At 44.9% G+C, this 26,090-nt stretch overlaps 1 protein-coding gene and 1 long non-coding RNA gene across 3 annotated transcripts in view; one reads left to right on the top strand and one right to left on the bottom strand.

Annotated features, from left to right (window-relative positions):
- The window catches only part of usp40 (ubiquitin specific peptidase 40), a 151,460-nt gene extending 146,184 nt beyond the window's left edge, over positions 1-5,276 (bottom strand). The window contains exon 1 of one of the 2 annotated variants that reach the window (XM_033024378.1): positions 4,995-5,276. The gene's annotated coding sequence lies outside the window, so the exon portion shown is untranslated. The remainder of the gene's footprint in view (positions 1-4,994) is intronic. The other variant, XM_033024377.1, reaches the window with a different exon arrangement.
- A 1,240-nt stretch (positions 5,277-6,516) lies between these two features.
- LOC116975365 lies at positions 6,517-25,308 on the top strand. Its single transcript, XR_004412608.1, has 2 exons — positions 6,517-6,942; positions 24,981-25,308. It is a non-coding gene; the product is annotated as an uncharacterized LOC116975365 (long non-coding RNA).
- Positions 25,309-26,090: the final 782 nt, after the last annotated feature.

Raw genomic sequence — 26,090 nt, 5'->3', positions numbered from 1 at the left:
TGCTGCTCCTCCAATTTACGGTGGGCCTCACTCTGGCCATGGAGGAGGCCCAGGACAGAAAGGTTGGATTCGGAATGGGAGGGGAAGTTGAAGTGCTGAGCCACCGGGAGATCAGGTTGGTTATTGCGAACCGAGCGGAGGTGTTGGGCGAAGCGATCGCCAAGCCTACGCTTGGTCTCACCGATGTTGGGCAGCTGACACCTAGAGCAGCGGATGCAATAGATGAGGTTGGAGGAGGTGCAGGTGAACCCCTGCCGCACCTGGAAAGACTGCGTGGGGGAGGTAAAGCGACAAGTGTAGCATTTCCTGCAGTTGTAAGGGAAAGTGCCAGGAGAGGGGGTGGTTTGGGTGGGAAGGGACGAATTGACCAGGGAGTTACGGAGGGAGCAGTCTCTGCAGAAAGCCGACAGGGGAGGAGATGGGAAGATGTGGCCAGTGGTGGGATCCCGTTGTTAGACAAAGCTGGAGAAAATCAGTGGGTGAGGCAGCATCTATGGAGCGAAGAGATAGGCGACGTTTCGGGTCGAGACCCTTCTTCAGACTGATGTCGGGAGGGGTGGGGGGGCAGGAAAATGAAAGGAAGAGGCGGAGATAGTAGGCTGTGGGAGAGCTGGGAATGGGAGGGGAAGGAGGGAGAAAGCAAGGACTACCTGAAATTGGAGAAGCCAATGTACATACCGCTGGGGTGTAAACTACCCAAGCAAAATATGAGGTGCTGTTCCTCCAATTTGCAGTGGGCCTCACTCTGGCCATGGAGGAGGCCCAGGGCAGAAAGGTCGGATTCGGAATGGGAGGTGGAGTTGAAGTGCTGAGCCACCAGGAGATCAGGTTGGTTATTGCGAACTGAGTGGAGGTGTTGTGCGAAGCGATCGCCAAGCCTGTCTCACCGAGGTTGATCATACGCTGAATAATCCAATCAGATTTTTGTTTGGAAGTGGAAAGAGATAATAGAAATTACATTCATTGCAATGTGTAAAAAGAGATGAGATACTGTATTGTAATTTTGCTGCATGTCATTGTGGTATATATCATGTCTTGATTGGTGAATATGTTTAGTTGGCGACTTTATTTGAAGCAGAAATAATATGTGAATGCTTCATTGAGCATAATCCCGACTGGTAACTATGCACTTCGTCCAAGCACATTATCACACGCGTCATGCAAGCCATCTTAAATGACCACCTAAACTGTAATTTGGCAACTTAAAGAGCTGCCACGGTTGTCCGGCTGGCAACAGGAAAAAAAAGTTAAGTGAGAGCCCTGTAGATGTGGGAGGAAACCCTCCCAATAATAAGGAGATTATGCAAACTTCCTGCAGATAGCACCCAAGGTCAGGATTAAACCTGGGTTTCTCGCATTACGAGTTGTGCCACTGTTCCACCCATTCGTCATAAGGGAACACAAAATCAAATCACAGTTGCCATATAGTGAGAAGGAAGAGTTCTCTTTCGCATCCAAGTGTGTCGCCATCATCCTTCTTGCTCATATATTCTATCGGCAATTCCTCCATACCTCCAAAACATCCGCTGTTCCTTGTGTCTACTGTTGACATAACTTCATTCTGTAGACATTCATTCATTCATAAGAGAATAATAGTTTCTCTTGATTTGTTTGATAAGGATTTGAATACTATGCATGATGATATGAGTGAAAGATGACAAAAATTGTTGGTCAAATGCAATGTCGAACAAAATCAGGTGGTCATGTCAAAATTAGTATCAAATGTTTAAGCAAGTAAAACACTGTCAAAAGCAATGTTTTACTTGCTTAAACATTTGATACTAATTTTGACATGACCACCTGATTTTGTTCGACATTGCATTTGACCAACAATTTTTGTCATCTTTCACTCATATCATCATGCATAGTATTCCAATCCTTATCAAACAAATCAAGAGAAACTATTATTCTCTTATGAATGAATGAATGTCTACAGAATGAAGTTATGTCAACAGTAGACACAAGGAACAGCGGATGTTCGTTTACAAAAAAAGACAAAGCTGGAATAACCCAGTGGGTCAGGCAACATAGAAACATAGAAATTAGGTGCAGGAGTAGGCTATTCGGCCCTTCGAGCCTGCACCGCCATCCAATATGATCATGGCTGATCAACCAACTCAGTATCCCGTACATGCCTTCTCTCCATACCCCCTGATCTCTCTAGCCACAAGGGCAAATTACTTTCCCCAACCAGCTGCCCCACCACCTCGCCCCTCCCTCGTCTGGGGGGGGGGGGGGGGTAAACTCACATCTTTGGAGAACATATTCAGGTCAGGACCCTTCTGTGGTAGGTGGGAGAAAGTTGGCAGGAAGGAGGGGCAGGACAAAGCCTACATCCGAGACACCTCACACACCCTACAATAATTTCAATTTCTAGACCCTCATCATCTAATGTTTACCATTGATGTCCAGTCCCTACCTACCTCCATCCTCCAAGAGGAAGGTCTTAAAGCTCTCTGGTTCATCCTTGAACAGAGTCCCAGTTAGTTTCATTCTACTAAAACTTTGCTCCATTGGCAAAAACTGTCCTCACACTCAACAACTTTTCTTTTGATTCCTTTCACTTTCTCCAAGTTAAAGGTGGGCACTCACATGGGCCCTAGCTATGCCTGCCTTTTTGTTAGTTACATCAAAGTCCGTGTTCCAAGCATACAGGCATCACACCTCAACTATTTCCCTGCGATCTCAATGACTGCATCAAGCACCCATGCAGATCTCGCTGATTTCATTAACTTTATCATTAACTTCCACCCTGCCTTCAAATTCACTTGGACTAACTTTGACACCTCTCTCCCCTTTCTTGATCTATCGGTCTCCATATCAGGGAACATACTATCAACTGACATCTATTACAAATCACAGGGTTATCTGAACTACATCTCCTCCAAGCTGCCTCTTGCAAAGACACTATCCCCTATTCACAATTTCTCCACTGCATCTAGGATCTGCATTCTAGGACATCCAAGATGTCCTCTTTCTTTAGTAAACATGGTTTCCCCCCCTGCTGTCATAGCTGGATCCCTCTCTCACGTCTCCTCTGAGTCCTGCTCTCACTCTGCCCCAGACGGAACAAAGATAAGTCCCTCTGATCCTCAGCTTTCACAAGGCTCCGCATCCATCGCATCATTCTCTGACATTTCTGCCACCTTCAACATGATCCCACCACCAGTCACATCTTCCCATCACCACCCCTTTTCACCTTCCACAAAAAACCGCTCCTTGCTAAACTTATTCATTCAACCCGTTCATTCATTCCTTCCCATCCAAACCACTCCTCCCCAGGTACTTTACCCTATTGTTGCAGGAGATATAACACTTGTCCCTATAACTCCCCCATCACATCCTCCCAGGGACCCCAGCAGTCCTTCCAGGTGAGCCGGAGGTCAACATACACCTCCTTTACCTCATCTACAGCATTCGGTATTTCCCTATGTGATCTCCTTTACATCGGCGAGACCAAACGCAGACTCAGCGAGCTTTTCGCCAAGTACTTGCACTTGGTCTAACAAGACCTGCTGGAACTCCCGGTTGCTAATCATTTTTACTCCCCTTCATAGTCATATAGAGATTTTATTGTCCTGGGCCCCCTCTATTGCCAAAGTGAGGCCACACACAAACTGGAGGAACAGCATCTCATATTCTACTTGGGTAGATTACAAATTAATGATATGAAAATTAATTGTTTAATTTTGGGCAATCTTTTTCTTCCTGCTGTCTTCCCTGTGCCCCACCTGGACATGCACCCATTTCATCCCTTCCCCCTCCTGTTCCACCTATTTTCTCTCCTCTGACTGCACAATTCACACCACTTTCATCACCTCACACAGATGTCTTTACATTTTATCTTTACATTTCTGGCCTTTATCCAAACCATCTGCCTGTCAAAAACACTCACCTGTATCCATCCAGCACTCGCCAGGCTTTGTCCTGCCCCTCCTCTCTTCCAGTTTTCATCCCCCTCCCCCACAATCAGTCTGAGCAAGGGACTCGACCCAAAACTTCACTTATCCATGTTCTCCAGAAATGCTACCTGATCCATTAAGTTACTCCAGCACTTTGTATCCTCCCTTTTGTCTGCAAGATCACTTTAGGAGATGATCATACTGTGCATCCTTCGGTCCTTTGTTTATATGGTACATCTCACTGCCAAAATGCATTAATAAACACTCAGAATTTTTCCAACTACAATCACCACCAAACTCCAAGGCACTAATCTTAATTTTTCCATAAAAACATTCCTAGCTTTGAAGAAAGTGACAAAAAATGACAATAACTTTTGAGCAGGAAGGAATTGCAGATGCTGGTTTAAACCAAAGGTTTCACTTTTGAGAGGTAGGGATACCAGCAGTATGAACATTGATCTCCAATTTCAGGTAGTCCTTGCTTTCTCCCTCCTTCCCCTCCCCTTCCGAGCTTTCCCACAGCCTTCTGCCTCCGCCTCTTCCTTTCTTCTTCCCGTCCCCCCACCTCCACATCAGTCTGAGGGGTCTCAACTCGAAACGTCACCTATTCCTTCCCTCCATTGATGCTGCCTCACCCGCTGAGTTTCTCCAGCATTTTTGTCTACTTTCACTTTTGAGAAGTCAGTAATGAATATTCAGCAAGGAAAATAAGGCAAAATTTAGTATATGGGCAAAAACATTTATGAAATTATGAATATCGAAACAAAGTTTTGCTCTTTACTATCATTCCAGACCATAATGTCTCTGACCCAGCAGTCTGATCAAAGCAAGCCCAATGAATCACAGCACTATGGTACTGCACAATTTTGAGCTCAGCCTTAACCATACAATATATACGGCAGCGGCAGGTTCTGGAAATTTAAAATAAAAAATAGAAAATAACGGAAATATATAGCAGATCAGAGTAATATTTTTGGTGAAGAAAAAACAAACTTTAAAGGCCAGTGACCTTTCATCAAATCTGACCTGCCAAGTATTTTGAATCTTGAATTTGACGTTTTATGGATTTTTGGTCCTGTAAAATTGCCTTACCATTCCTACTATTAACAAATGGAGGTGAGAGTGCAGCAACTTCACCGAGAACTCCGCCAGCTGTAACTTAAATCCACAGATGGGAGAAGCTTCCAGAAGGAAAAACGATGTTTGAAGGCCCAACAGCAGCCCATGAGTACTCACTACAATCCGAGATGCCGCTATTATTATTATCATCATCATTCACTGTGAGGAAATCTTCGGGATTGAATGACCGGCAGAGAGTGGCAGCAACTCCCTGGGAACCGCGCTTCACCTCATCCATAAACGGCCATTACTCTAAATGCCAAGTAACTGCGCAAACGCAGCAGCGCTGCATGCTGGGCGTTGTAGTATCAGCACTTTTTTCATTGGCGAGCATGAGCTGGGAGAACTACAATTACCGGCAAGCTTCTGCTCCGTGGGCAAAGAGGTTGTGAGCAAAGATCTTATAGAGATGCAAAGATCACCGCTCTATGATCTTTGGTGAAATGTGAAGCAGGGTAAACCAAAGAGTTCTATAATCTTTGGGGTAAACTGGAGTGACCAGGCGACGCCAGTTGGCAGCTCAACCTCTCTACCAGTTGCTCATAATTCAATAGTAAAAATGCCGCGGACGCTGGTAATCTGAAAGAAAAACTAATGTCAGATATATTGGACGGATTAGGAAACATCTGAGGAAAAAGTAGACATTTATTGGCACACTTTGTACCTGATGCCTTTTTGCAAGTCAGAAGGCTGTGGATTCAGTCAATCCTACAAAGGTAGACTGAGAAGAGTATGTTGACAAGCCAGCGGTGTGTAGAATGGATGCAGTTTTGTTGGAGTTATTTATTGTGGAGGCCCTGTCTAAAATTGATATAAACGTTCCTCCTGTACCATGTCAACAATAACTTATATTTATGCACTGCTTTTAATCCAACAAATTATTCTAAAATGTTGCACAGAATAATAGCTAAACACAACTTGACACTGAGCCTGACGAGATAGTTAACCAAGTGTCTGATCAAGGAAGCTGGTTTCAAGGAATATCTTCAAAGAAGAAAAGAAAAGTAAGAAGAGAGAAAAAACAATGTGTGCAGTCTAGACCCAAGCACGTGACATAGCTGTTAATGGTGAGTTATTAAATTCACCAATAAGTAAGCCAGGCCTGGATGAACATTGATATTGCAGAATATGGTAAATTTGGAAGAGACTGCAGAGAAAGGGATTGGAAACAAAAACAAAAACAAAAACAAATAATAAGCAATTGATTATCTGGAAATCAATGTAGGATGTGCTAGGTTGGTTTCCCATGTTTACTTGGATAAAAGTGACTAGAAATACAAAAATCAGGAGCTAATCTTGTTCCAAATGACTGAAATGATTGTGACATATTTTATCCTTGAAGTTGAATGTATTGAGAACTATTTCCAGAATCAAATGCAAACATTGTTTCTTTCAAACTATAGCTCCTGAAAACCCTCAATAGGCTGATGCCTCCATTACATGCGAAGCAGTGAATACAAATTCTATCCTTCACTTGCTTGGAATCATATTTATCTATTAAGACATACATTGGTAACTAAAATAATATTTGCTGCCCACCTTGTCAACTGGCAATGGGGAACAAAAATGGCAAAACACACTGCACTTACAGTACAGTGGCAGTAAAGTAATAGCAATATCACAACGACAGCCAGCTGAGCAGGAGGATCCCTTTGATTTCAGACTGAAATCGCTTTTTCTGTGATAGCTTGACTACTTTGACTACATATCGCCACCTGTTCTGCAGCACCGAACCTGACATTTGCTATGTATTAGCACCAACAGAAACGTTTCTACTGACCAAATCATAAGGACTCATTGAACACCAGCATCAAGAATCCAGCCAAAGAGAAGCAAAGTTCTACCGCCAATTTGTGTGAATAGTGAGTCAAGTCAAGAGTGCTTGTCATGCGTGCTGAAGAACAGAACAGCAGCATAACAGGTCTGTAAACACAGCACTCATATATAATATATTATATTAAACAACAAAAGTTCAAAATATTAAAAAATAAAAATAAACAGCATTAGTGCAAAAAATCCCAAAGTTTTCTGGGCAACCATGACTGTTTGTAATTTGTTGTTTAGTTGGTATTTGTAGTGTTCAAGAGCCTGATTGTTGATGGGAAGAAACCTCCTGAACCTGTAGGTCATGGTTTTCAACCTTCCGTACTTTCTTCCCGATGGCAAGAGGGAAATGAGAGGGTAACCAGGATGGTGTGGGTCTTGATGCTGAAGCAGCGGCTCTGTAGATCACTTCAATGGTGGGGTTGTCAGTACCTGTGATGAATTAGGTGGTGTCCTGCACTTCTTGTAATTAAGATTCAAGAGAGTTTATTGTCATATGTCCTGATACATGGCCGTCCGAAGGGGGGGTGCGTTGGGTGCGACCGCACCCCCCTTTTTTCCCCCAGAGTAAGAAAAATCCCGAGGAAAAAAAATTTAAAACAATTTCGGGGGGGGGAAAAAAAAATCTGAAAAAAATCTGGCCTATGGGATAAGGGAGTGCCCATTTCTCCGGTCCCGGGGGGCGGGTTGCGGTGTCTGCCCGCCCGGTCCAGCGTCTCCATCCGCGGCGTCGGAGCATCACCAACGGCTTGCCTGGCGACCATGAGACTGTCCTCCCGTCACCAGGCAGGAGTGGCTGAATCTGAACCCAGCGGCTGTAACCCCAACACCAGACGCCGTTGCGGAGGGGCCCGTTCCCCTCGCCTCCCCCCGCCACCAGGGCCCAAGCCATCTTCCCCCCTAGGCCCACACTACCCCCGCTGGGCCCACGCCACCCCCGCTGGGCCCACGCCACCCCCGCTGGGCCCACGCCACCCCCGCTGACCCCGCTGGGCCCACGCCACCCCCGCTGGGCCCGCCACCCCCGCTGGGCCCGCCACCCCCGCTGGACCCACGCCACCCCCGCTGGACCCACGCCACCCCCGCTGGACCCACGCCACCCCCGCTGGACCCACGCCACCCCCGCTGGACCCACGCCACCCGCTGGACCCACGCCACCCCCGCTGGACCCACGCCACCCCCGCTGGACCCACGCCACCCCCGCTGGACCCACGCCACCCCCGCTGGACCCACGCCACCCCCGCTGGGCCCAGCCACCCCCGCTGGGCCCAAGCCACCCCCGCTGGGCCCAAGCCACCCCCGCTGGGCCCAAGCCACCCCCGCTGGACCCACGCCACCCCCGCTGGACCCACGCCACCCCCGCTGGGCCCAAGCCACCCCCGCTGGGCCCAAGCCACTCCCACTGAGCCCCGCTGGGCCCACGCCACCCCCGCTGACCCCCACTGGGCCCACGCCACCCCCGCTGGGCCCATGCCACCTTCACCTTCGTCCCCCCCGCCAGAAAGAGGGGGGGATGTGGGAGGGGGAGAGAGAGAGGGGAAGGGTGGGGAGAGAGAGAGATGGGGAGGGAAGAGGGAAAGGGGGATTATCTTTAGTGAGTGCAAAATTAAGGTAGGTTTTAGAGCTATTATATTTTCTCCTCCATATGAATAATTTTAAACAATATCAAATAATATCAAACAATTGGAACTGCTTTCTTTTCCTTGATAATAATACTGAAAAATATGAATTGCATAGTTTGTGACATAAATATACATTTTAATGGGATCATTATATACAGATGTAACATTTCCATTTCGAGATCGGGGGGGGGGGGGCTACCTGCATCAAGCCGGTAGCCTAATCGTTAAAGAGTTAAAAGATAGCCTAATCGATAAAGAGCTGAGAAGAGGAATCGGAGCTGCCAAGCAAAGGTACTCTGAGAAGTTGAGGAGCAAGTTCTCAGCTAGTGACTCTTCTTCAGTTTGGAAGGGCATGCAAGAAATCACCAGCTATAAGAGGAAAGCCCCCCGCTCTTTGGACAATCGTCAGCTGACGAACTACCTGAATGAGTTTTACTGCAGGTTTGAAAATCAGAAACGTAACCCTGGTACCCCCTCCCCAACAAACACAGCCAGAACCCAGTCTGCAAAGAATGGACCCTGCACCCTCTCCTTCCCATTCACCACCTCACACCAACTTAAGGCAAGACTCCAGTAATGAAAAGAGTGGACCCTCCCTCCCCCCCACCCCCCCTCCGACCAGCTCTGTACAGTCCTCACCTCTGGGGGTGCGCTCTTTAATTGCTGCCTGTAGGCAGGAAGAAGCAGCACCGCGGTATGGTCGGATTTACCGAAGTGAGGGCGAGGGATAGTGAGGTAGGCATTCTTGATGGTGGTGTAGCAGTGGTCGAGGGTGTTTGGTCCTCTGGTGCAGCAGGAGACATGTTTGTGGAAGTTAGGGAGCGATTTCTTGGGGTTTGCCTTATTGAAGTCCCCAGCAATGGTGGTAAATGCCTCGGGGTAAGATGTCTGGTGTTTGTTGACCACAGCGTGCAGCTCCTCCTGTGCCAGACGAACGTCTGCCTGGGGTGTGATGTAGACCGCGGTCAGGATGATGGAGGTGAATTCCCTTGGGACGTAGAAGGGACGGCACTTCACCGCCAGATGTTTGAGGTGTGGAGAGCAGGAGTTGGACAGGACTGCCACGTCTGAGCACCACGCAGGGTTGACCATGAGGCAGACGCCCCCTCCTCTCCCTTTCCCAGATGCCAGTGTACGGTCAATATGGTGGATGGAGAACCCTTCAGGCTGGACCGCTGAGTCTGGGGAGCTGGAGGTGAGCCATGTCACTGTGAAACAGAACACAGAGCATTCCATCAGCTCCCTTTGATAAAGCAGCCTTGCCCTTAAGTACACCACTTTATTTTCAAGGGACTGTACATTGGCCAGTAGGATAGTAGGGAGAAGGGGCCAAAGTCCCCTGCGTTCAGTCTGACCTGAAGTCCTGCCCGTCGGCCTCATTCCCGGACACAATGGAGGCCTCCCCTTTGTTTCCAGGGACCGTGTTTACTGTACCCGCTGTTTCTGCGAACCTGCGCTGGAACGGGGATTCCTTCACAGACGGCAGCTCCAGCTCCGTAACGAATGGGGGTACCTTCAAAGTCGGCAGCTCCAGCTCTGTAGTTCCTGGAAGATCCAGCTCGTCGGCTCTGGAGGTCATCACGGAGTTTCCAGGTACAGTACCTGCGTTTCTCCGTCAGGTCGGGAGTTTTACAGTGAGCGTGGGAAAGTTTAAAGTCCGGGGCTCCCGCAGGCACGGGAGGTCGCGAATCGCAAGAGCCTTTGGGTGCCCAAGCAGCTTGTCCGAAACGGCACCGATTTCTGCTGTTTCTCTGATGCGGATGAGTTGTTGGAAGTTATAGGTAAACCTTTTATGTTCTGGTGCTTCACAAAAGTTGCCGCAGGCAGGTGCCATCTTAGAGAGAGCAATCTGCTTTGTTCCTGGGCATTCCATGCAGATATAGAGGAAAAACCTAGATCTTTTAATGGTAGCTGTGTTAGACCTACGGAATGTTTTTTAGATCGCATCAGGTGTAATTCTAAGTTCTTAGTATTTGTGCTAAATGATAGAATTGAAGCTGCATAACAGAGGACGGTCTGATTTACGGGCTGTTGCCAGGGACACAAACCAAGATTAACATCAACTGCAGACAAAATAGATAACAGATGATGGGATCTGGAGGAAGATGTGCTGAGTGACACGCTGTAACAAATGTGCAGTCACTGCAAAGGCTCTGTGGAGAAGGATCTGCCAGCACTGGGAACTGAGGAATGTATTCCTGTAAAACAGCCTCTCAAACACATCAGAGTTGTGTTTTTCAAGAAGGAAAAATGTGGCATTGACACATTATAATAGAATGTACCGAATTAAAGATACAACAAATGTAGAAAAAGACATGACTGGAGTTTATCGTATATATTTTACATACATTATTTATGAATAAAGTATATTTTTGAAAGATATATAAATGTTGATTGTGGTGAATGGAAATGTTAAGTACCTCTTTCTTGCCATCCATGAATATTTATTATATTTGCACACGTTCTAGAGTAATGTATTAACGGTCATTTGATATATTAATATTACATCATAGAAGTAGAAAAAATATTTTGATGTAATCTGGCATGGAAGATCTGCTGAAAAGAATAGCGTTATGCTTTGGGCATGCTCAATTTGTCATTTTCTATTTTCTTAGTTCTTTTGTAGATTTATATTGAAAATGCATTCTCTAACATTGAAATAAGCCTGATATATTTCTCACATTTCTTATCTTTTCCGTGGATGGCTGCATATTTGGGGATTTGATAGTCTTATGTTTTGAAACCATAATAAATTTATCGCTATTATCCATTGGTGGGATCTTGTCACTGCTTGTTATGTGTTAGTATTTGTTGTTGCAATAAACTTCAGTGATAGAATGGCAGAATAATTCAATTCAGAGATGTACAAGAATTAGAGAAGCTCAGATAATCTTGGAAGGGATTTGATCTGGAGGAGTTTTGAAAGATAGGGAGGGAAAGAAAATGAATTAATTTGAAAACAAGGGTGAGAATTTTAAAATCAAGCTTTCTCTTTAGTGGGAAAATGTTAGCAAGTGATGAGTGAACAGGTTATGGTTTGAGTTGGAACACATAGGAGTGTTTAGATGACGTCAAATTTCTGGAAAGTGAAAGTTTTCAGACAAATAGATATAGTGTGAATATTTATTAATGTTTGTGGAATATTGCATTAATATATTTATTGATTCTGTATGCGGGGGAGACTATTTGATATTAAATATACCTTAACCTTTGAAGATTTGATAAAATTATTGTTGAAATGTTACTTTTTAATTATTATAGTTGTACTGTATAGATATTTATTTTATGTATTCTATTCATACACTTTGTAACTCATGACGTGCTTCCAGTATTTCATTCTCTTCCTTTCCAATATACCTTTTTATTATTTTCATAACCAGCAATATAAAATTCACAGAAAACTTTACAATATAGCTATAAGATGGCACTGGATAGAACAGGGGACACTGGGAACCATTAACCCTCGCAATATGTGGACTTGCCTTGGGAATGCATTAGAGTTTAGAGATATAGCACGGAATCAGGCCCTCTGGCTCACCTAGTTTACGCCAACCAGCGATCCCCGCACACTAACACTATCCTACACTCGGGACAATTTACCATTTTTTTTACCAAAGCCAATTAACATACAAATTTGTATCTCTTTGGAGTGTGGGAGGAAACCAAAGCACCTAGAGAAAACCTACATAGGTCACGGGGAGAACGTACAAAATCTGTACAGACAACACCTGTAGTCAGATTGAACCGGGTCTCTGGTGCTGTAAGGCAGCAACTCTACCACTGCACCACCATGCCTCCCTGCATGACGAATGGGAAACTATTCAGTCTGCATCATAATCTTCAGTGATCAATCTGCAGCAGACATTCAGTGGATAAAATGTGAATCATGTCAGCATGACATAGAGTCAAGAGGGTCATGATACAGCACAGAAATTGTCACTTTGAGCCATCATATCCATGCTGATCATCAAGTATCTATATATAATGATCTAATTTACTCTTAGTCCATTGGTTACTATGCCTCGGCAATTCATATGCATCTTAAATGTTTGAGAGTACCTGCCTGCACCACCTTCTCAAGCAGTGTGTTCCCAGTTGCAACCATCCTCCGTGAAAAAAAATGTTCACCATATTCCCTCTCAACTTCTTACTCTTCATCGTAAACCTGTACCCTCAAGTTTTAGACATCTTTGCCATGGGGAAAGTTCCTTACTATTCACCCTATCTATGCCTCTCAAAATTGTGTCTACCTCTATCAAGTATCCCCTTAGAATGGGTCTGAAGAAGGGTCTTGTCACCTATTCCTTTCCTCCAGCGATGCTGTCTGACCAAATAAGTTACTCCAGCTTTTTGTGTCTATCCCCTTAGCCTCCTCTGCTTCAAAGTAAACAAACTCAACCTGTCCAATCTCTCCTCATAATTGAACATTCCTTCTGAGGCAATATTCTGGTGAATCTCCTCTGCACCCTCTCCAATACAATCACATCCTTCTTATAGTGTGCCAATCAGAATTGCACCACAATATTCCCTCCGTAGCCAAATCAATGTTTTACAAAGTTGTGCCAAAACTTCGCTGCTCTTCTATGCTCCAGCTAATAAAGACAAGCATCCAAAATGCTTTCTTTATAGAAACATAGAAACATAGAAATTAGGTGCAGGAGTAGGCCATTCGGCCCTTCGAGCCTGCACCGCCATTCAATATGATCATGGCTGATCATCCAACTCAGTATCCCGTACCTGCCTTCTCTCCATACCCTCTGATCCCCTTAGCCACAAGGGCCACATCTAACTCCCTCTTAAATATAGCCAATGAACTGGCCTCGACTACCCTCTGTGGCAGAGAGTTCCAGAGATTCACCACTCTCTGTGTGAAAAAAGTTCTTCTCATCTCGGTTTTAAAGGATTTCCCCCTTATCCTTAAGCTGTGACCCCTTGTCCTGGATTCCCCAACATCGGGAGCAATCTTCCTGCATCTAGCCTGACCAACCCCTTAAGAATTTGTAAGTTTCTATAAGATCCCCTCTCAATCTCCTAAATTCTAGAGAGCATAAACCAAGTCTATCCAGTCTTTCTTCATAAGACAGTCCTGACATCCCAGGAATCAGTCTGGTGAACCTTCTCTGCACTCCCTCTATGGCAATAATGTCCTTCCTCAGATTTGGAGACCAAAACTGTACGCAATACTCCAGGTGTGGTCTCACCAAGACCCTGTACAACTGCAGTAGAACCTCCCTGCTCCTATACTCAAATCCTTTTGCTATGAAAGCTAACATACCATTCGCTTTCTTCACTGCCTGTTGCACCTGCATGCCTACTTTCAATGACTGGTGTACCATGACACCCAGGTCTCGCTGCATCTCCCCTTTTCCTAGTCGGCCACCATTTACATAATAGTCTGCTTTCCTGTTTTTGCCACCAAAATGGATAACCTTACATTTATCCACATTATACTGCATCTGCCAAACATTTGCCCACTCACCCAGCCTATCCAAGTCACCTTGCAGTCTCCTAGCATCCTCCTCACAGCTAACACTGCCCCCCCAGCTTAGTGTCATCCGCAAACTTATCACCCTATCAATCTGTCCTATCACCTTCAGAGATTTCAGAACTTGTACATCCCTTTGTTCCTTAATACCCTCTTGCCCTACCATTCATGTCATATGTCCTACCCTTATTAGACATCCCAAAATGTATTATCTCTCACTTATCGGGATTATATTCCATCTACCATTGGCGTGCCCAGTTTACTAGCTGATCAATATCATTCTATATCCTCCTCACCATTAACAACACTGATAATAAGAAAAACAACCCTGCACTATCACCTTCCGTATCATAGTACCAAGCCACTTTTCGATCAAATTTGCCAACTTTCCTTAGATTCATGGGTTGTAACCTTTTGGACCAGCCTCTGAAAGGCCTTATTGAAGTTCATGTAAACTATGTCAAATGCACTGCTCTCCTCAACGTAGTTAGTTACCACTTCAAAAAAACTCAGTTAAAATGGTTAGACAAAATCTCTCACCAACTAATCAATGCTGATGATCTGTGAGCAATCCATGCCTTTCCAGTGTAGATTAACCCTAACCCTCTGGATTTTTGCAGACATAACAAACCACAGATGCTGGAATTTTGAGCACGAAACAGTGCTGAAAAACCTCAGCGAGTCAGGCAGCATCTGTGGAGAGACAACATCTTGTGTCAGGACTCTTCATCTGAAGAAGGGTCCTGATCTCAAACAATGTCTATCCATTCCTTCCACAGATGCTGCCTGGCCCACTGAGTTGCTCCAGTACTTTGTTTCTCCTTCAGGATTTTTCAGTTTCCCAATAACTAATATTAGACTCACTGGCCTATAATTATGTGGCATATCCCTGCTGCCTTTCTGGAATAAATGTATCACATTTGCTGTCTTCCAGTCATCTGCCATCTCAGCTGTGGCCAGTGAAGATTTAAATGTCTCTGTCAGGGGGGCTCCAGCAATCTCCTCCATTGCCACCCATAGCAGCCTGGGATATATCTCATCAGTCCCTAAGGATTTATCCACCTTTATTCCTGCTTGAACATCTGATACCTCCTCCTTTTTTACCTTGACTAGAATTTCACCATCCTACTGAAATGTATTTTTCCTTGTACATTTAAGAGCTCATCAACATCTGTTGACCCTCTAATGGGTCCCATTATTTCCCTGGTTATGGAATTGCTCTATTATTTATAAAATGTTTGTAGATTTTCCTTAAGCAAGCACGTAAGAGCTCTGGAGGGACACCACCAATGCTGTTTCTACAAAATTCCCCAAATCCATAGGCAGTATTCTCACCAGGTCAACTGTAGGGTGGGTCTCATCATTAACATGGCCGACAACAGAATCCTTCAGACTCTTAGGAATCCTTAGCACACAAGGTTCAAAATGGAGGAGTATTGAGAACTTTGGATCCATTCATTGGAAGCAGATGCAATACTAGTATTTGAGACTTTTATATATGCATATGGATATGCAAGGAATGGAGGGATATGGATCATGTGCAGTCAGAGGACATTTGTTTAACTTGACATCATATATCCGCTCACTAGCTTTTTGTTAGCACATGTGTTTTTGTTGTTGTGTTGATTATCTTATTATTGTCTTTTTACCTTAATGTCATTTTTATCTTATTTTATCCTTGTTGTATTATTGCTGAGGTGACCAGTTGTCTTGACAAACACATTTCATTGGTACCGTTGACCCTGTGTTAACCTACATATGACAAATAAAACTGAAACTTGAACGATCATGTTCGACTCACTCATTGTGGGCCGAAAGGCCAGTTCTTGTGTTGCACCATTCTCAGTTCTGTCCTTTGGAAGCACTTAGAAACCCAGCATAAATAATAGGAGAGTACCACTTCCAAACTACCCACCGATCTGTCCCATCAGTCACATTCTGCCCTTCGTGTGGCTGAATCTGCAAATCGCTATATTGGCTTCATGAGGCATACCAGAACTCACAAAACTAGAGTGAAAGCAAGTCAAGCTAGACGCCAAGGAAGAGAAGGATCTCCTCCCATCCTACCAACTTTATATGCAACTCCCTGATTTTGTTTTGAAATAGTTTGTTGTCTGCTTAATTATTTTGCAAAGTGTTCAAAACCTAGTCAGCAAGTACAAGAGTAATGGGTGAAATTAAGAATGCAAAAGAGAAGAGTTCTCCTCAATACTTTGGCCCATACTTTTTACTCACCTGACATTATTAAAATTGATGATCCCATCATAATCACAACCTTTTACAATTCCTGCATTACTGATGTGACAAAATTATTCCAAGAACTGAAAACCATTGGAATATTCTAAAGTCATGAAAAGTGTAATGTAAAAAAATATTTTATCATTTTACGTATTTTGAAATGCAGCACAGAAACAACCTCCGGATTTTGGTTATAGCGGACTGACCTACCGACAGCTGCCCGCACCATCCCCAGAGCACTGGCTGCCATCTGGCGAGACCTTCTGTCACCACCGCCAACACACAGTTTCCTTGGCTGCTTCCAGGCCATGTCTGCTGCCACCACCACCATCATCGACCCTCACCTGCACTCCGGCTGCCTGTGGGCCACGTCCATTGATTCTGCCGATTTTTGTCTCTTCCCCGGCCGCCAGCCTGTCAATGCACTTGGATTACAGGACCATTTTCTGACTGAGAGCATGAAGAAAGGTCATGTCAGCAAGTACAAGAGTAATGGGTGAAATTAAGAATGCAAAAGAGAAGAGTTCTCCTCAATACTTTGGCCCATACTTTTTACTCACCTGACATTATTAAAATTGATGATCCCATCATAATCACAACCTTTTACAATTCCTGCATTACTGATGTGACAAAATTATTCCAAGAACTGAAAATCATTGGAATATTCTAAAGTCATGAAAAGTGTAATGTAAAAAAATATTTTATCATTTTACGTATTTTGAAATGCAGCACAGAAACAACCTCCGGGGTGCACCATGTCAGTGTGAACACCAAACACTCATGTTTACATTAATGCAACCCTAAACTATTTTTATTCTCCCCATATTCAACACCCTCCCAAAATTCTACTACTCGCCTACATGCCAGGGACAATTTACAGTGTCCAATTAACCTATCAATATGCACTTTTTGGGGATGTGTAAGGAAAGATGAGTGACTGGGAAAAACTACAGCCAGAGAGAGAATATGCAAATTCCACACAGACTGAGTCAGGACTGAACCCAGGACGTTGGAGCTGTAAGCCCATGCTTTGGTCAAGAAATACATACAGCTTTACTCATAAAATACAGCATGAAATAATGTGTATACATGTCAATTAATGTCACAGGTTGAAGAAGCATGTGGAATGTGTACCAGTGACATCTAGGCAGTGTGCCCTGACGTTCTGCCGAACTGGGTATATAACTGGCTATAACTGAAACACTTGACAGAAATAGAAAGGCAAGAGGCTTTGTTGCATGTTTCATTATCCCGTCGTTCAGGAAGCTGGAAGTTCAAATGTGTTATTGTGAGCGCAATTATAGTAAACCCTCGTTATAACGGATCAAAGGAGGAGAGGAGGAGAGGAGGGGATAATGGTGTCCGTTATTACTGATTGTCCACTATAACCGAGTAAGAGATTATCATTGTAACTGTAGTAGAAATAAACAACTGCAGTTGATGGTTAATAAACAAAAGGACACAGTGCTGGAGTAACAGCAAAACAGTCAGCATTTCTGGAGAACATAGATAGGTGATGTTTTGGGTCGAGACCTTTCTTCATGCTCTCAGTCAGAAAATGGTCCTGTAATCCAAGTGCATTGACAGGCTGGCGGCCGGGGAAGAGACAAAAATCGGCAGAATCAATGGACGTGGCCCACAGGCAGCCGGAGTGCAGGTGAGGGTCGATGATGGTGGTGGTGGCAGCAGACATGGCCTGGAAGCAGCCAAGGAAACTGTGTGTTGGCGGTGGTGACAGAAGGTCTCGCCAGATGGCAGCCAGTGCTCTGGGGATGGTGCGGGCAGCTGTCGGTAGGTCAGTCCGCTATAACCAAAATCCGTTATAAAGAGGTCTGTTAAAACTAGGGTTTACTGTATAGAAATCTAGGAGGAAAAGATTACTTAGCATCAATTATCATCTTCATTCAAGGCAAGTGTTGATAAAGGGATTGGAAAATAAGATACTACATAGAATTTAGACTGTGGGTTCATTGTGTGGATGCTCTCAAAGTTTACTTGAAGACATTGAACATCTCCACTAATTCATGGGAATCTCTGAATGACTGTTCAAAGTGCTGAAGGAGCATTCAGACTGGTATTGAGAACGCTGAGTCTATGTGGAGGTACACAGAAGCCCAACATAAATGGTGAATGGAGCAGACCATCTCACATACTACCCACCCATCCATGGTAGAGTCCGTTGTTCTCACATTGGCCTTAGTAGGTGATCTCAAAACCGAAAAATAAGCAAGTCACCCTCAATCCTGAAGGATCATCTGAGATGAAGACATTGTTAGGATAACATTGGGTTGTTTACACATTTTGATTTCAATGAAATTGGGAACTTATCACATGGATTCTGGGACTCTGCATCAGAAGAGCAATTGAATTGTCTGGACATGCATCAAATGATACTGAAAAGTATTTTTGGATGCCACTTGTGTAATTTTCTTTTGTGCAATGTATCCCATTCTGTCCATGTTTCACCCAAGCAAATGGCAGCGGTTGGGGCCTGCTTCATCTATCTATCTATACTATTACTAAAACTCTCATCTTGACCACTAGATAGGTCTGTGTTGTTTTTAAATTTGTGCAAAAACGGTATCCTATATCACTAGAATTTTTTTCATCACCTTTCCTTTCTCCTCTGCTCCAAGCCACCAAGTTGTGTTCCAATCGGTGGAAGATTTCAAAAGTTGTGAAGGTTTAAAATATCGCGAGATCAGCAGATTCGTCTTGTCGCCTATCCGTCTCCATGAAGGTAACGCCCCTTCCGGCACCCGCTGGAGAAAAAACTCCCGGAGGTGGGGCTGAGTCCGTGAGCACTTCCAGAAGCCGCCCGTCCACAAGCCGCCGAGAATAAAGTTGAAGCAGCGGAGTGTGGGCTGTGTTCCGTGGGCGGGGGCAGACTATGTTCGCGGGCAGGGGGCTGTGAGTGCGACAGGCGCTGGGGACGGGAGCAGCTGAGTGAGTCCGGAGCCGGGTCCTCGATCCAGGAGTGCGGTCAGAGCAGGGGCCGGGAACTGGTGAACCCACACACCCCCACACCCCTCTCTACTACACCCCCTTCCCCTACACCCCCCCTTCCCCTACACCCCCCCTTCCCACACCGCCCTCTACTACACCCCCCCTCCGCTACAACCCCCTCTCCTCTACAACCCCCCCTCCTCCCCAACAACCCCCCTCCCTCTCACCACCCCTCCCCCACACCACCCCTCCCCCACACTAGATATAGATATGCCATTTATTGTCACTATACATGTACAATGAGATTAAAAGCAGCTCGTACTCAGTGCATACATATAATTTAGTACAAAAAACAAGAAACAGAAAACAAAACAAGGGGGGGGGGATAGGTGCACAATTCTGCGGCGCTATATACATATCTATAAAGGCAAAATGGTGAAGGATGAATAGGTAGTATTCTTAGGCAGATTTTTAAAGTTATATTAAAATATTAAAAATTATTTTAAAAAATATTAAAAATTACAATTACAATACACATTACAGTTCCAAATTTCAGTACGTGGATAGAGTAGATGGAAGTCCGGGTGTTGGGCTGTGAAGTCAGTGCATGTGTGAGTTAAGAGTAGTTATGACTTTCGGAAAACAACTGTTCCTGAGTCTATTTGTCCTAGTTTTGATGCACCTATAGCGCCTTCCAGAGGGCAGCAGGTCGAACAGTCCAAACACAGGATGGGAGCTGTCCTTGATGATATTCTTTGCTCTGCTAAGGCAACGGGATGTGTAAATATCCATCAGGGAGGGGAGAGGGCAAGCAATGATCTTCTGTGCTGTCCTAGTTACCCTCTGAAGCCTCTCCCTGTCTGCCATGGTGCAGCTGCCGTACCATGCTGTAATGCAGTATGTCAGCAGGCTCTCGATGGACGAGCGGTAGAAGGTCAGCAGCAGGTTAGAGTCCAGGTTGTGCTTCCTGAGAACCCTCAGGAAGTGCAGCCGCTGCTGAGCCTTCTTGATGACCGCTGTCGTGTTGTCTGTCCAGGAGATGTCAGCAGAGCACTACCCCTCCCCCACACACCCTCTCCAACCCCCCCACACCCACACCCCCACACCCACCTCCCCCACACCCCCTGCCGCCACACCCACACACCCCCTCCCCCACACACACACTCCCCCCTACCACCCACATCCCTACCCCCTCCCACATACACCCCCTCCCCTACCCCCACAAACCCCTTCCCACACACAACCTCCCCCACACACACACCCTCCCCCATCCCGCACCCCCCCTCCCCCACATACCCATTCTCCCACACCCCCTCCCCCACACCTCCGCTCCACCACACCCCCCCCCGCCCCACACTCCCCCTTACCACCCACACTCCTCCCCCTCCCATATACACCCCCTCCCCTACCCCCACAACCCCCCTTACCCCACAACTGTGACTGGGACCTTGTGATTTAATTAAAGGCAACCTATCTGTGCAGGTCACGGTTGATGCAGTGATCCACATTCAGGTAGGCCTTATTTGAATTCCTGATTCCTCCCTTATGCTGCCAAATTTGTAGCAATCCATACAGTACTCACCAAACCTGAAACACATGCCTGACATCCTCACATCTACCAATCAGCCAGCCAAATTCCATCCTTCTAACCATCCCTTTCAACTGATCAGAAGCAAATCCCCCCAATCCCTGACCTTTGATACAACCCACTTTATTCTTCATTTGATGTTCTCTTCAGTAGTATAACCACTATTGAGAGCCTATAGGTTATCACCAATTATTTCATCTCCACCTAATCTGATCCAATTTGCTGATTTTCTGAGACAAAGTCATTATCTACCACTGACCTTACGTCATCATAAGAGCTCCCCTTTTCTTATTCCATTTTGAATATCCTTCCAAAATGTAAGTGCACCATACTATTATGTTTCTGACTTCAGTCAGCTGCAACCTTGTCTCTATAACAACTAATAGATTCTACTCATTTGCCTCTGTTTTACCATCAATTCATCTATGTTGTGAAAGATACTTTGTGCATTGCAGATAAAGATTAATTTTGACTTCATACCATGTTTCTTGGCATTGGCCCTGTTCATTGCTAGTTTTTTTTTAATTGTTAAACCCTCTATATTTCCTACCAATGCATATCAGTATCCATTTTTCACATGGTGGGAGGGAGAGAGAGGGGTAAGGGAAGAGAAGGACTGGAGAGGGCAGAGGGAGAAAGAATGGAGAATGGGGAGGGAAAGAGGGAGGGAGAAGAAGAGTTAGAGCAGAGTGGTAGGTGGGAGGAAGAGCGAATGGGGAAGGGGGGAGACAGAGGTAGAGGGAGAGGTGGGGGATGGAAGGGGTGAGAGAAATCAAACATTCTTACCTGAAATGTCTTTGTTCTATCTCTATATTAGAGGATAATTGATAAGGAAAGATTGGCCTTTGTTTAAGATCCATTCAGTGGTGGACAACTTAGACCTCAGATGCTAATGAATTTACCAGTGGCAAGCATTCAAACAAGATGTTGGTTGGCCTGTTGCAAATTGGCTGACAGCCATGCCTTTATGCATGCCAACCAATCTTTAGACATTGGAGTTTTGCACACTACATTTTAATCCATATCATATATGCATCATGGGAATGTTAATGGGAAAGAGCACTGAGAGCACCTTGCAACAAAACTATGCTGGTCTTAGGCAGGGGAAGCATTACGCCCACTATTCATGGAAAGTACAGGCAGCCAATCATCCTGCATGAGGTCCAACAAGAAAAAATAAACTTAAATATCAAATGGCAGATGTAATCTACAATACATTCATAGTCCAAACCTGGCCAAAGTGATTTACACCAATGAAAAACTTTTTTTGAAATTCTAAGCACTTTGCACACAGCTGTTCCCACAAACAGCTATGGGATAAAGACCAGGCAATTGCAATTGAGAGATGATTGTTGCAAAATAGCACTTCCCTCTCCTCTTTTAAAATAGCAAGCAAGGGGATCTGGCATCCCCCAGGGTGCCCCCCTCCCCCCGCCCCTTATTGAATTGGAGCATCTATCTAGTTGGTTGTGCTCAGACCTCTTGGATGAGACTCATTCTTCAGAGGTTGAGTAGCAGCTAAGAAAGCTTGCGACCCTCCATGGATTTATGGATCAATATTACATTAAAAAAAATATTTTACCTTATGAACTATGAGTGGAGCACTTTTGCTGCGAGATATTTTTGGCAGGAAGAATAATAGAACTATGTGGAGGAAGAGAAGAAACATCCTCTGGAACTTCAACTCTGTATCAGTTTCTATCTGAAGTCAGTCTGCTGCTCATAGGACATGTTGGAACACGTTAACTTGCATCACTAATAGTTCAATGATTTCTTCACCTCTGGGAAGAGAGATATTTGTCCACCACAGAACAAATGGGCTGTTTTGGTGTATAAATCATTTAAGGGCTGTACTAGTGACAGAGATGAGCTGTTTTAATTCCTTCCATTTAGAAACATAGAAAATAGGTGCAGGAGTAGGCCATTAGGCCATTATTATTATGGTTTTCTTTTCAATAAATGGGAACATTCCAAAATGTTGTTGTTGAGATTCAGAAATAGGATGCATTTGAAGCTGGGTCTTTTTTTGTAGTTGATAATAACTAAAGAGAAGGTACCGCTAGCTGGAACAGAGCTGGGACAATACGCCCTATGTAAATGAAGAACCTGTAAATATGGTATATTTTAATTTCCATAAGATATCAGAAAATTGCTATAATAAAAACTTACTCCACTAGATAAGAATTCATGGTATTGAGGGTAAAATATTGGCACAGATGGAAGAATAATTAAGAATGAATGGTTCAATTTCAGTCTGGCAAGTGTCACAGGCATTGCTATTGGGTTCATAGAGGATGTTACGGCCGCCAAAATCAAATACCTCAAAGGCCAATAACATAATACAAAACCAGGTTCAAATGGAAAAATTATTTATTTTTCACTAACAAAAAGAACTAAACCTGGATCAAACAAACTAAAAGGGGGGGGTCGGATGGGCTAGCAAACAAAAGATAAAGGGTGCTCTGGCCGACCACTCAATGGGCCGTTGGACCAGAGACTCTAAACCTGCCTCAGTGTGAAAATAAACCTGAAACAAAACCAGAAAACAATAATGCCAGTCCCATCCTTCCCAAGCAAAATAAGGTAATACAGAATGAAGAGTTACATAAAGAACACTATGCAATCAAACAAACTAAACCAACACCAGACTGCTGCCACCAGTCTGAGGGGGAAGAGAGAGACAGAGAGAGGGACTGCCAGTGCACATGGTCTTTTTAAGCTGAGGCTCCGTCATCAGGCTCACGTGATGCAGCTTGGGCCAGGAGCCTCCAATCAGGTACAGGAGCAGCCAGGCAGCAGGAGGTACTAATGGAAATCAGAGAAACAGGTTAGTACATAATTAACACCAGCAGAGGGAGCGCATAACAGAGGACAACAGCCATTAAGTCCAAGGGACTTGTCAGGCTTTGGTTCCATTAGTTTATCTAATACCTTTTCTCTGATAATGAAGATTAAGTAACAACGCACCCCAAATCCTGAAATGTAGGTTATAAATTCATACTAAATTCAAAACCAATAACAATTGCTGGTAAAACCAATTGGTTCTGTTCTCAATTCTCAATACATATTTGAAAAGATACAGTGATGATATCACACAACCTTTTCTTCAGCTGAGACTTCTATCTTTCACCGGATACTAATTTGAAGGTAGACATTAAAGATTCCATAGGATTTTTGCCAGTGTTTAGCAAACCTCTATAAATCTCGCTCAACAAACAGTGTTTAGCTGGTGTACAAAAGGAGAGTTATGGCAGATGGATCATCAATTTGAGGACACAAATTTAAGGTAATTGGCAAATGTATCATGGTGGGCATGAAGAGAATCTTGTTTACTTGGCAGATTGTTATGAGCTACCTGATAAGGTTTTAGAAGCTTTGAAGAGGAACTTTCGAAAAGGGGATTTCATTATTGCATCAATACTTGCATGGAAAAGAGCAAGAGCGTGGGATGAACTGATTACAGTTGGTGCAGAAACAATGGACTGATAGAAACATATAAAATTATAAAAGGACTGGACAAGCTAGACACAGGAAAAATGTTCCCAATGTTGGGCGAGTCCAGAACCAGGGGCCACAGTCTTAGAATAAAGGGGAGGCCATTTAAGACTGAGGTGAGAAAAAAGTTTTTCACCCAGAGAGTTGTGAATTTGTGGAATTCCCTGCCACAGAGGGCAGTGGAGGCCAAATCACTGGATGGATTTAAGAGAGAGCTAGATAGAGCTCTAGTGGAATCAGGGGATATGGGGAGAAGGCAGGCATGGGTTATTGATTGGGGACGATCAGCCGTGATCACAATGAATGGTGGTGCTCGCTCGAAGGCCCCAATAGGGCCTGCACCTATTTTCTATGCTCTATGTTCTATGAATACACTATTTCATTTTATGAGCCAGCAACAGAAAGAAACAGTCCATGAGACTCTTAATGCCTGGACAAATTATTCCCAACAGTCATAACTGAGGCAGTTATCCCTCAGACGAGATTGAGGCTTGAACCAATAAAGGCAAGAGTAGCAACATCTGACTAAAGATAATCATTTTTTATTGAGCCCTGTTTCGGCTGGAGAAAGGCCCCAACGGTGGTAAGGAATGGTCCCTTTGGGTATGAGTCAAGTTAGAAATGTACCTTCGCATATTAATCACCCTGTTTTGTTTTTCAATACTCCTGCTAAGAAATGCCTGAAATCTTACTATGTTAAAGTTGTCCTATAATTGTAAATGTTGATCAAGTAACAGGATCTACTTTCTCTTCCAGGGTAGATGGATGGCGAAATAAACTACAAAGATGAAAATGGAAAGAAAATACAAAAATAAGTCCCACCAGAGGTTAACATAGCAGATGAGAGAATAGTTTTCAGCTCTGAACTAAATCACGTGCAACAAAGCAAGTCTGAAGTATTTTAAATTTAGTGCATAATTTTCCATACTGATGAGCTTTAGATGTGATTGCTGCCAATGATTCCTGCAGAGAGAAGTGCACTAAATTGTTCAAAGCAAATTGTGCATCCACATTACATCATTTTTTGTTACTTTCAGCCTGTACCTTAAATTCATACTGATATTAAACAGACTGTGTATGCCGTTTTGAGATCAGTAATATAACTTGTTTATTTTGGAAGTCTGCCAGAGCTTTGAACTATTGGATTTGTGTGCCAGCATTTTAAGACATCGATTCAGTCAGCCACCATTCCCCGTTGCAGAATTATGTGACATGAGGTCTATTGTCCTGGAATATTAAAAGTATTCAGTTAACAATAACTGGTTTATTTATAAATTGGTAGGAAATGGGAGTGGCGGCGCGGCTCTGGCTGCAGCGGCTCACCGGCAGTCCTGTTTGTTTTGTGTTTTTTGTGTTGTTATTTCGTTTTTGGTTAGTCTAGTTTTGGTTTTTAGTTTGTGTTTGGGGGGGGTGGGTTGAAACGGGGCTTGCTGTCTCTCCCTGCGGGGGAATGCGACTTTTTGTCGTATTCCCCTTCTCTGCCTCCGTCTGCGCTGAGGCCTAATGGCGGAGCTGGCGACCTCGAGGCTCAGGAGGCAGAGCCCGCCAGGACTCGCCCTGAGCTCGCTCCCGTGAGGGCGGCCCGGCTCGGGGCTGGAACAGTGCTTCCGTGAGGGGCTGTGACGCTCCCGGGAGGGCGGCCTGGCCCGAGGAAGGAACGGTGCTCCCGTCGGAGTGGCCGAGCTCGGGGAGGTATGGCGTTCCCAGCCCGAGGGAGGAGCGGCGCCCATGTCGGGGCGGCCCAGCCCGAGGGAGGAGCGGCGCCCATGTTGGGGCGGCCCAGCCCGAGGGAGGAGCGGCGCCCATGTCGGGGCGGCCCGGCCCGAGGGTGGAGCGGCGCCCATGTCGGGGCGGCCCGGCCCGAGGAAGAA

Source organism: Amblyraja radiata, chromosome 7, assembly GCF_010909765.2.
Source record: "Amblyraja radiata isolate CabotCenter1 chromosome 7, sAmbRad1.1.pri, whole genome shotgun sequence".
NCBI classification, from domain to species: Eukaryota; Metazoa; Chordata; class Chondrichthyes; order Rajiformes; family Rajidae; genus Amblyraja; species Amblyraja radiata.
Note: the sequence above shows the minus strand (reverse complement) of the source record. Positions and strands in the feature narration are given on the sequence as shown.